This window comes from Arctopsyche grandis, chromosome 2 (assembly GCF_051622035.1).
Source record: "Arctopsyche grandis isolate Sample6627 chromosome 2, ASM5162203v2, whole genome shotgun sequence".
Taxonomy (NCBI): Eukaryota; Metazoa; Arthropoda; class Insecta; order Trichoptera; family Hydropsychidae; genus Arctopsyche; species Arctopsyche grandis.
Window position 1 is genome coordinate 9,065,957 of NC_135356.1, and position 13,333 is coordinate 9,079,289.

At 31.2% G+C, this 13,333-nt stretch overlaps 1 protein-coding gene across 1 annotated transcript in view; it reads right to left on the reverse strand.

Annotated features, from left to right (window-relative positions):
- LOC143922150 (uncharacterized) overlaps positions 1 to 13,333 on the reverse strand; it is a 72,307-nt gene that overhangs the window by 35,041 nt on the left and 23,933 nt on the right. The window contains exon 2 of the mRNA XM_077445383.1: positions 11,174 to 11,286. The gene's annotated coding sequence lies outside the window, so the exon portion shown is untranslated. The remainder of the gene's footprint in view (positions 1 to 11,173; positions 11,287 to 13,333) is intronic.

Here is a 13,333-nt window from a genome sequence, read left to right on the forward strand (position 1 = left end):
TAAATCTGTTCACAAAAGATATATTATACTTTAGTCAAGCACCATCAATCGGCCGTTGTAGCTGGCAACAATGGGATATAAAAATTCTCAACGTTCCGTACTAAAATACGATAGATGAGACACGAAGGACTTCAACGTACGAAACTAGTCGTAAAATTAGCCGAGAATGAGTTACAACTTTAGCAAAAACTTTAGCAAACGTAAAATACAATTCGCAATGAACTTTTGACCCTAGAATGTGTGACATGAACTTCGTTGTGTGAAAACATACGTACCTAGATATGTGTTTTCATGAAGTGAACGTACGCGCGTATGTATGCAAGTATAAACCGCGTGCAGAGTGAAGCGACGCAGCACGATAGAAATACATATTCCATTTAAAAATAAGTATGGTTATTATTAATAACCATACCGTTTCATATAAAGATATTTGAGAAACCGTTTTTGGATTCTCTCAATCTTCAATGAATGAGTTATATGGGTAGGATTCCATATAATGGAAGAAAATTCTAGAATGCTACGTACTAAAGATTCATAAAGAATTTTAAGCACTAACGCACTCTGGAAAGGTTTACTTACTCGTAGTAAAAATGCCAGCATTTTTGTGGCTCGCAAACAAATATTGTCTATGTGTCGTTTAAATTGAAAATTATTTGAGAACAAGACCCCCAAATCACAAAATTCATCCACAAACTTTAATTCAACACCACTTAGGCGATAGGGACAAATCAAGCGACTTGAAGATCTTGTCACATTGAGAACACAGCATTTTTGAATGCTAAAAGATAATTTATTTTCGACAGACCAACTTGACAGTGCATCTACATAAGTCCAACTGGAGAAGGGCTGCGTCACTATGAGACTTAACTGTCTTAAAAAGTTTAAGGTCATCAGCGAATAAAAGATAGTCTGAATACTTAATTATTTTTGAGATGTCATTAATGTAAATTAAAAAGAATAATGTCCCTAAGTTGAACCCCTGATGTACCCCAGAATGTGAAATAAACTCACTTGAGGAATTGGGGTGATAATAGACAAATTGCCTCCGATTTTCAAAGTAATTTTGTATAAGTTGCATCAAGCCATTTGATAAACCAAAATTTCTTAACTTAACAAACAAAACATCATCATGGTCCACCATATCAAAGGCCTTCATGAAATCAGTATATACTACATCAACTTGATTTCAATATATATAGTCAAACATAGCAACGTGCATTGCAGACATCGTATAAAATGTTACGATCAACAAACGTTTATACAACAATCATCCACAAAGACACATATATGGAGAGAAACCGGGCGAACCTTGAAATATAACATAATAACTCAAGATTTCGCGAGAGAAATCGAAAGGGTAAGCCAATTTTGCAGGAATCTTTTCAATGAAAATCAGAAAAATTGGCAAACTCTGATAAGAAACGACCGACTTGGTCACAAACCAAGGTCTGGCAGCAACCAGTGTGACTCGAACTCATAACCACACTGATCATAGCAAGTTCTGCTAACCACTAGTCCATGCTGCTGGTTATATACAATATTATATCTGAGCCAAAAGTGAGTATTGGAATCAATAGTCACATGTTTTTTATATTAAATGTGATTTTTTATTGCTTTAAAATACGTATAATTAATTATAAAGCGAATTTTAAGTCCAAGAAAGACATTTTTTTCTCGTTATATTATGTATCCATTAGGTCAGTTTTATATTTCACTGCGTTTACAAGGATTGGTTTTCAATAACGATATTTTTTCAACATACTAATTCAAGTGGTCATCATCATCATCATCATCTACAGCCATTCACCACCCACTTCTGAATGAAGGTCTCTGTTTTGCACCACTCTCATCCATCTCATCCCACAAATTTTCCTAATTTCGTCTACCCATCTTCCCTGTGGTTTTCCTGTTACTCTTTTGCATTCTCTCGGTTACCATTCTAGCACTTCTTTTGTCCACCTTTCGTCCATTCTTCTAGCCACGTGGCCCGCCCATTGACATTTCAACCTCTTAACTCTATCCACTATATCCACTACTCTTGTCATACTTTTCACCCACGTATTTCGTTCTCTTTCTTTCCTCGTTATGCCAATCATACAACCTCCCATACTTCTTTGAGTGCATTGGACTTTGTGTAACAACTTGGCGTACAATGTTTCAACGTTTCACATCCACACGTCATCAAAACCACAAGGCAAAACACATTGATTGAAGATCTTTTTATTCAGGCAAAGTGACATTTTTGATTTAAAAACCGCATTCATTCGTCCAAATGCACTCCATGTTAATTTTATAGGTCTCTTTATTTCTTATTCTTTACTACCGGACATGTCAATTATTTGATTTTAATACAAATAATTTACTACTTCTACTATTTTATCATCTAATGAAATGCTATCATCAGGCATGCAAAATAGTAATACTACATTTTGAGTTAAATACTGCAGAAGCCAAAAATCGATAAAAATCACGCATTTTTTAAACGCTCCCATCTCATAAATGAGAGGAAACAAACAAAAATCATTGTCATATTCGAACTCAGTAGGTCAAAATTAATAAAAATTGATCGTTCTCCGCTCTGTTATTTTTTTGTTGATCAGTGTATCGAAAATGAAAGCAGAAATTATTTTTGTGCCATATCCGTTCAGCGAATGTGGCTAACGATAGCGGCACGGAACTCCGTTGAAGTTTTCCCATAACACAAACTTTCCAGCAAAGTTACTCGATGAGTTGCAGCAGTATAAAATATATCACTTCTGATAAGAACAGCTATGTATGTATATGAAAAAATTGAGAAGTTAAAAATAAATCCCGATAAATTTCAAGGATTAATCCCCCCCCCCCCCCCGCAAGCGGTATGCGTAATATTTCGAGAGGCAATTTATTACTCACTTGCAAACATACGATTAAATTGATTACGTTGGAATACATATATGCAGATATGGATGTATGCAGAATATAATTGCGCACTAACGAGTTGACCAAGTTTTCATTCATCTCGCAAATTATTTAATGTTTATAACGAGCATCGTTACGATAGGTAACCCTTGACGACCTGTATTTATACGACTTCTTTGTTCAAGTATATTTAAGTGGATTTAAAATTGTTTGGAAATGGTGAAGATAGCTACAGCGTAGCTCACTGTTAGAACTAGTAGAGAAGTCGTCGGTTCAAGTCTCGCCCGGAACCGAGTAATTATTCCATTCATATAGGCTGTTGGCGATATCTGTGTGGTTATTAAAACCCAGATCGACCATCTCCTGCTAGAGTTGACGATTAGATATTTAGCTTAATTGTTGTGACGGACCCAATAAATAGGCATCCCCTCCCATCTTGTTGATTAATATAAATATGCTCCCTCCATACTATGTAAAATGTATTCTCGCAAATTCGCTGCATATCGAATTTGTTGATTCTTGATTATACCAATTTGTCTATAGATGACTCATGTTAATTAATTTATTTTTATATTTATATAAGGAAGTCGTAATAGGTAACCTCAATGTGCCTTCCTGGCCAGAAACATTTGATATAATTATTATTAGTATTATACAAAATAAATACATATCAATTAACATCCACGAAGACATTTATGGTTAAATTTGTAAATTTGCAGCATTTTATACAATTCAGCGGAATTCGAGATTGCTGAAAAGTCGAGATTTTGCGAAAAAGTGGAAGTTTCAATGAAAATCAGATAAATTGACAAACTCTAAGAGGCAACGATCAACCTGGAGTCACAAATCCAAGGTCTGGTAAGCAGAAACTAGTGGGATTTGAACCACTTTGTTCAAAGCATTATATGCTTACCCCTACTATATTCTGCTGATTGTTCTATTTTATGTAATGTTTAGAATTTTACAAAAAAATCTGATGACAAGTGTCGCCTTGGAGCAGTCTGTCACGGTACCTATGGTAAAAATATATGAATAATTAAGAAATATATGGCAATTAAGAAAAAATAAATAAAACCCATTATTAATTTGTATTTCCGATTGACGTCAGCAATTTTTTTTATGTAAGTGGAAACATTTCTTGTACGTCAAAAAACACATCTTTAGACATCGGATGGTCATTAGAGCAATGGCAAATAGTAAAACGCCGTTTCAATAGTGTTCAAAGCAAGGGTATTTCAAAAAGTTAATAATAGCAAAACCCTCTTGCCCTAATTATCCTCCTATATGTGTATAGTATACGTCATATTATTTATCAGTTAAAAATACACACGTAAAACCCTCAAAGGAAAATATAATATGTCTCTTAACTGTCAACTTCTCGTCTAAAAAGTTGCTTGTTACGATCGAGAGTGGCTTGGCATAGCAGGCGAAGCTATGAGCGATTTATCGAGCAACTGATTGCTCGACTTATATTCTGAGAATCTTTTATCGAATGAAAATGATTTTATTTTATCAAATGCGATTTTCGGATCACTATTTTGTCATTTTACTTGTGTATTTGTGACGTCAAATTAACTATATAATATTTTGAAATTGTTTGAAAAAAATATTATAAATTGGATTTGAACTAATCAAAGAACGCTATTAAACGGACCGACTAGATAATATAAGTTAACGCGTTTAATCAAAAAAAAAAATACAGGATTTTGATAATTAATTTGACATTTTCAATTTATTGAATAAATTAATAATATATGAATAATATTTACATATAAGAATGTATTAAAATAGCCCATACGAAAATATTTCATCGGGCCTATCACGAATATTGTGTAATTACGGCGAACTTTTTAAAATAAAAGTTGATTAACTAATTAAAAAAAAACTTTGAGCAAAAGTCAAAGCTCAAACAATGGTCCATTGTTTAACATTTTTATATGGAATCCTTTAAAGACGGTGTATTATACTCTTTTATGAAAGTTTGTGAACATGTTTTATTTGTGAAATACGTTTACATTTGTGGAAAAAAAATGTTTTTCATCTGTTTTCACGATGATTTGATTTTACATTTGTATTATTGTGAATAATGTATTATTATGAATTTGTGTAAATTGGAAGACAAGTTGCCCGAAGTTAAAAAATAATCTATGGGAATCTGCAGGGCAATGGATTGACGAATTGCTGTGACAAATTGATCCGTAAGTGGATTCTTTGATAAGACAAGGCGTGAAAGAACCCCTTCTCTCGACAGTCATCTCACTTATGTATGAAGGGGTAGATGTTGGTGTTGATAGTTCATACTATCACAGTATCATTAACAACCTAGAGTTCATAATTTGATTAAAGTTTTAATTTATGGTCAAAGTTTTTACTACACTCAAAAGTTTTCCCGTGGGATAATCTCCGCAGACCGGTCAATAGAGCGATAGTTGAAAGCCACAAAAAAACTTCTATATATACTGATCGCTCTTAATGTTTCCGCTTGGTAGAGAATTTACCGTCATCAATTGAAAATTTATTTAATTAAATAATTAATGTTTCTATTGCTGTTTTATATTTTTTACATGTAGGTAGGTAGGTAGGTAGTTTTACCATTTTTCGTATTAAACAATTAAATATAAATATATTTAAAAAGCATTAGGATCGAACACATGACCGACGACACATTTATTTTCATTTTTTTTATTTAATAACTTGATATGCCAACACCCATGAAATGATATGTCATCGGGTGCAACGCTGGTTTGAACATTATTTCAAAAATTTTATTATCTACTAGCTGAACCCGAAATGCGTTGCAATGCCAGAATAAGGCATGCAATTCCCGTTCCCGTTTCGAGTGACGGTTGGAGCTCTACTAACGTCTCTTCAAACCAACTGGTATCGTGGTTACCAACTAACACATTTCCTTGACTACACAATGGCGTTTCAAACTTTCGCGTCGCTAAAATCGTAATTACGAATATTATTATTAAGAGGTTTTTTACCGTTTTTTTTTCACAGTAATCTTCCCAGACATGCATACAACAAATCCTGAAATTCCATCGTAATCGGTTGAGGGGTTTAGGAGTCTCTACGAGACAGACAGACAGACAATTTTATATTATATTTTTTTATATATATATATATATATATATATATATATATATATATATATATATATATATATATATATATATATATATATATATATATATATATATATATATATATATATATATATATATATATATATATATATATATATATATATATATATATATATATATATATATATATATATATATATATATATATATATATATATATATATATATATATATATATATATATATATATATATATATATATATATATATATATATATATATATATATATATATATATATATATATATATATATATATATATATATATATATATATATATATATATATATATATATATATATATATATATATATATATATATATATATATATATATATATATATATATATATATATATATATATATATATATATATATATATATATATATATATATATATATATATATATATATATATATATATATATATATATATATATATATATATATATATATATATATATATATATATATATATATATATATATATATATATATATATATATATATATATATATATATATATATATATATATATATATATATATATATATAAAAAAATATAATATAAAATTGTCTGTCTGTCTGTCTCGTAGAGACTCCTAAACCCCTCAACCGATTACGATGGAATTTCAGGATTTGTTGTATGCATGTCTGGGAAGATTACTGTGAAAAAAAAACGGTAAAAAACCTCTTAATAATAATATTCGTAATTACGATTTTAGCGACGCGAAAGTTTGAAACGCCATTGTGTAGTCAAGGAAATGTGTTAGTTGGTAACCACGATACCAGTTGGTTTGAAGAGACGTTAGTAGAGCTCCAACCGTCACTCGAAACGGGAACGGGAACGGGGATATATATATATATATATATATATATATATATATATATATATATATATATATATATATATATATATATATATATATATATATATATATATATATATATATATATATATATATATATATATATATATATATATATATATATATATATATATATATATATATATATATATATATATAGATATATATATATATATATATATATATATATATATATATATATATATATATATATATATATATATATATATATATATATATATATATAGGCTATCTATATATATATATATATATATAGATAGCCGGTCTCCGTGACGAGACAGAATGTTAAATTACAGAAAACGCAAATATCGGAAGGCAAAGATCGAAAATCGAAAGATCTTAAGTCGAAAGATCAAAAAAAAGGTGCATGGTAAACGGTACATACTCACTTAATTTGCGCGAGCATGATACAACAGGAACAAGAGGAACAGGCTTTTCCTCCCGTATTAATGTGCGCGCGCAGAATACGGGAGGAAAAGCATGTTCCTCTTGTTCCTGTTGTATCCTGCTCGCGCAAATTAAGTGAGTATGTACCGTTTACCATGCACCCTTTTTTTTGATCTTTCGATCTTTGCCTTCCGATATTTGTGTTTTCTGTAATTTAACATTCTGGCTCGTCATGTAGACCCATAGATAACATATGCATGTAGATGTCTCGCTTATTTTCTTATATGTATTATTTGAATTATGCTTATATGTATGTCTGGTAATTTTCTTATATATAGTATTTGTATTATGCTTATACATATGAGTATTCTGTTATGTCACTGGTCAATATGCAAATTAATAAAATAAAATATGTATGCACATACATTCATATTTTTGTATGTGATATATAATTCTCGTCGTTGAAAACACTCGAATGCCCGGGGCTGTATAGAATTGACTGCTCAGGTATTGTGAATTTAATATTACCTGGAAAATACGTATGCTTATTGTGAAGGAAAACATTTATTTTCAGCCGTTGCTAACCAATCAATCCGTTAGTTACACCCTTGAAACAACCTCGATTATTCCATTATAATTATCCACACAAACGTACGTATGTACAAGTATACACAGGCACATATTAAACACCATCTTCAAACTGGGATCGTTAAAATGTGGACCGAGACAGAATATAGACATTCCCTGTTTCGGTTATCGACTTTAGTATTGACTGAGGTAGTCTTAATAAATAATATTTACATAGACGACTACCACTATATATTATGCATACGGACAACTTTGCCATCAACTTGAGCAATATATTCACATACTTGTGTGTAATACGAAAGTGGAAGTGAGCGTTTTCAACTTTTGAGACGATACACCTGTTGCTCCAAGTGGAACGGTCCAAATATTACTTAAAAACTACGCGGAAGAAAATTGTATCGCATCATTCGTGAAAATTCAAGTAGAGTGAGGCGAAATGTCTCCAAGTACAACAAATTCACTATACATGATAAAAGTCTAAGTGATTCATTATTACTGAATGATGATCAAAGATAAGCTTCTCGTCAGGATTGTAAAATAGCAATAGACGGTTCCATCAGTGTTCAAAGCAAGAGTGCACTCACTTGTAGTGACCATAGGTATTGGCGATTATACCTTTTTTCCAATATGTGAGCCGTTATATATTGGAAAATATTAAATACAAGTTTTTGCGTTTAACGATATTTAAAAATACTGGTGGCCTGTAATACGTTTAGAGCGAAAACACACAACAGTGGTATGGGACGTCACGTATAAGGCTTCTCGCTGTGCACGTGCAGAATGCATGTTTGGGAGGTCGCACGTGTATGCATTCGAAAAGTTTTTCCTACTTTTCTTCAAATATGGGGTTCGCCATTATCGATCACTGTCAAGGAAGGAAAAATAAAAGGATAAAATATCACCGAAAACACTCCAGGGGGTAACATGAATATGGGCTAGGTGCTCCGTTTTTTTCGAATGTTTAAAAGTATCTAAAAAAAAAACACGTATCATGTACTCTGCTATTCCGAGATTATTCCGAGACATATCGAATTAAAAGAAGTGAACAATTTGGGATTTAAGTCAAACAGAAAGTGTTTTTGGAACTGAGAGTTGGACTTCCGCCACTTTCAAATATATCGGCTCATATAATATAATGGTAGATTAGGTAAAATTTTTGAATGAGGCGCAATTCTAAGGACACAGACACACAGATTCACGCGGCATGTGTTTTTAAAACATAGTTTTGCACGTGTAAAACACGCCTGATCTATGCCAGGCCAAAATTCACATATTGGAGTGCTATCATTAGACTGCGGATAGACACAGTGCTTTTTCCAGGAATCGGGACGGTTTGGCTGTATTTACAAAGCTAGAGTACAAAAAAGAAGGTTGGGCGAACCTTTTACAACAATTGAACAATAGCATTTACAACAATTGAGCAATAAACGGCGCACTGTGGATCCGGCCTTTAGTTATCAGTAGAGTACGGATAGCCAAGGTGCCGCTTATTGTTCAATTGTTGTAAATTCTTTGTAAAAAAGGTTCGACAAACCTTTAACAATGCATTTACAACATTTGAACAATAAACGGCACCTTGGTTATCCGGGCTCTAGTTATCAGTGGTGTATTTTCCTCGTATTGACAGTGATCGATAACGGTGATTCCCATATTTGAAAAAATGTAGGAACAACTTATGTATGTCATTGTTAATTCGTACGAAATAATAAGATCATAAGAATAAACAATGCCATGAGTACACGCCCACTCACAGCTAGAGTCTACCTAGGCATGCCATGCCGTGCCGTACGATTAAGTGTGTCCGCGCCTTAGTGCTGCAACATTTACAACAATATTTCGGGCGATTTACGACTTTCCCATTTTCTTGTTTATCCAGTCAAAACGGATCACAAGAAATTCTCCCCTAAATTACATTTATATAATGTGTATGTATGTTGGTTTTATCTATATTTATATATGTATGCTATTTTTTATTTATATATATATATATATATATATATGTATATATATATATATGAGTAATTTATCTTTATTTATGTGTATTGATGTGTTTATGTGTATATGCATGTATGTTTGTATGTTTATGGATGTATGTAATGTATGTGTATATGTATATGTATATGTGTATGTATGTATATGTATGTATGTATGTGTGGGTATATATATATATATATATATATGTATATGTATATATATATGTATATATATATATATATATATATATATATATATATATATATATGTATGTGTATATGTATATATGTATGTATATGTATATATGTATATATATGTGTGTATGTATATGTATATATGTATATGTATGTGTGTATGTATATATATATATGTAGGTGTGTATGTATGTATATGTATATATGTGTATTTTTATATTTATGAATGTATGTATCTGTATTTGTGTATACGTGTAAGAATTTGTGTATATATGGATGGTATACATATATGTTTATATAATTGTCTTTGGCCAGGAAGGTGCATTGGGTTTACCTGTTAGGCCTTCTTGGTGTAAATTAAATGAAAAAATAAAAAAATAAAAAAATAAAAATAAATAAAAATAAAATAAAATAAAATTTACATATGTATATATCTATACAAAATGTTTTCACCAAAATATATTTAAAAAAAAACCCACGAAAACGTGATCTATTTTGAATTAAGATTAGTCATTATCTCAAGATGTACATAACATAAGTTATGAAACTTTTCGAAATATTAAAATAATTTGGCGACAACGCTTTTTTTTCTATTAAAGGTAAATGAATAATATTATTTGCACATTTGTACATATGAACTTTTTAAGATAAGCTTATTTATTTATGTACATATGTATGTAGGCATCCAAAGTAAATAAATACCGATTTGAATGAAAATACATGTGTATTTCCTATTAAATAAAAAGAACGACAATATGCTTGTACTTGAGACCAATTTACATATGTAAACTCTTGTCTATAGGGTCGATATTGGTATGAATTGTCGCAAGTTGCTAATTAAAATAGTTAAATAACGACATCACTTATTTACATACGTGAATGTTTTTACGGAAGTCTTTTTTGTATTTATTTACAAACAGGTACTATAGGAAAATTTTTCTCAAAGATAAAGTTAGAAAATTCGACTGATTCAAACTCGGAATCGATCACTGATCATGTTTTCATGGTCTAAGTTGATGTTAAAAACGAATTTATATACTTTTATATACAAAAATTCGCGCATAGGTTTCACACAAAAAAATCAGTTAAATACCTTCATGAAAAATTTAGGGTCATGATTGTTTTTATGCTGTCGATCTGGTCCGTAATGTCTCCGACGAATCCACACACTAATGACGAAGATATACGATGAAAGTCAATTGAATCCTGAAATAAACGTGAAACTTTCCGTTACTTGCGTGTAGGAGAAAAATATCGCAAGCACGCAAAAAAATCGCATCAAAAATATTATACCAAGTTTGTACACATTATATTATTAGCAAGATAATAATATATAATATAAAAATTTGTAAACATCGCAATAGTCAAGAAAACAAAAGTTCAAATGCAACAACATAATATTCAATCAAATAGTGATTTGTACATACATATATAAATATACAAAACAGCTATATCAATTATACTTAATATTTAAGGTCAATTCATACTGGCACAGCACATACCGGCAACCGCACTTAAATAGCAGTACGAAAAGGATTCTTTAGTACATTCTATATGGACACATTCATATGTTCCGAAATTTGTACGCGGCGTAGATGTAACAGCAGTAGCCGACACAATCTATTCATATTATACAACAGTATGTCATCCTAATGTATCGAGCAAAACCGGTTTACGCATGAAGTGCACTATTTTCGGAAACGTCATATTGTGACAATATTGACTCGACGATACGACGCAAGCAACTGTATTGTATATGTAAGCCGATTTTGCCTTGCACTCGGCTAAACTTGTCTAAGCGTGTGGTGCTGTATAATATGAATAAAAGTATGTAGTATTTTCCGTGCAGTTCTGTGCCGGGCTGTTGCTATGCAGTGCGGGATAGTATAAATATACCGTTATACGTATTTTAATGTCATCTTATTACTAGAAAGTAAGTGAAATGTGGATATTAATTTCCATTGTTCCATTTTTTTACGTACATATACACTTTATACTTTTCAGGGTATGAAAGTTATACCGTGTATATGATCAATTATACTCGAAGTATCTTTCTTACGAATAGCAATCGTACATTTTTCTGCCTACTGTCCAGCTACATTTCTGGAATGAAGAGTTTGATGTAAAATCACAAGACTTTTTTTTAGATAGTTTTGCATATGTAAAAAACGCTAGCACGCCTGAGCTATTCCAGGCCAAAATTCTCCCCCTGGAGTGTTTTTGGTGATATATATTCCGTGTATTGACAGCGATAGATAACGGTGATTCCCATAATTAAAGGTATGTATGAAAAACTTATCGAAATAATAAGATTGTATGAATTAACATTGCCATAAGACACGCCCATTCACAACTGCAGACAACCTAGGCATGCCGTGCCGTACGATTCTGTGTATCTGCGCCTATAAAGCTTCAGTGAACCAGATCTAAAAGCACTCTCGATTCTCCGTCAACGATATAACGAACACTCTCACGTTAAATGTGTAATTGTAATTTGCGTAATAGTATACAATTGAGAATGATGTAACGGTTTATAAATTACATATCTATCTGAAATATATATACACAATATACATATGCATATGTATGTATGTATGTATTTATATTCATGATTATATCGCATAAGGTTTCTTGCTACAGCATCTGCGGACAAGCAAAGTGACGCAGGCATACAATATTATACATACATACATGCATGTACATATGTAAATAGGTAACGAAAATATTATTTCTCCTCGATACTAGAATTTCATGTTTATGTTGTTTTGCAAAGGAAGCCTGTGAACGTTAATGTTCGATGTATTCAATAGATACATTTTTCCCTTCGACATTATGTCAACTTGTCAGAGAAAATGAAGCATCTCTCTGGTATACCGTATTGTTCCTTTTTGGTACGTGTATACAAACAATAGATCCAGCGCTCTTAAGAGGGCTGTACACCTGAAACCTTTATTTTGTTACCGTTCCTTTCTTCGATATATATATTGAGTGAATGCGACAATATATATCAATATATATATTGAGTGAATGCGACAGTTGCGCTTCGACCAGATAAAACGTATTTTAAATTGACAAAATCGAGGTTTCGTATTCTCCTATTTACTTCTCCAAAACTGGACCAATTTTTAAAAAAAAAAAACATTATCGGTATGAGAAAGATACTTTCTGTGCATCTATCGGCGTATTTTTTTTAAATCGACCGTTAAATAAGCACGCTGGACTCGTTTCGTGGGTGTAAAAAACAGGCGATTTT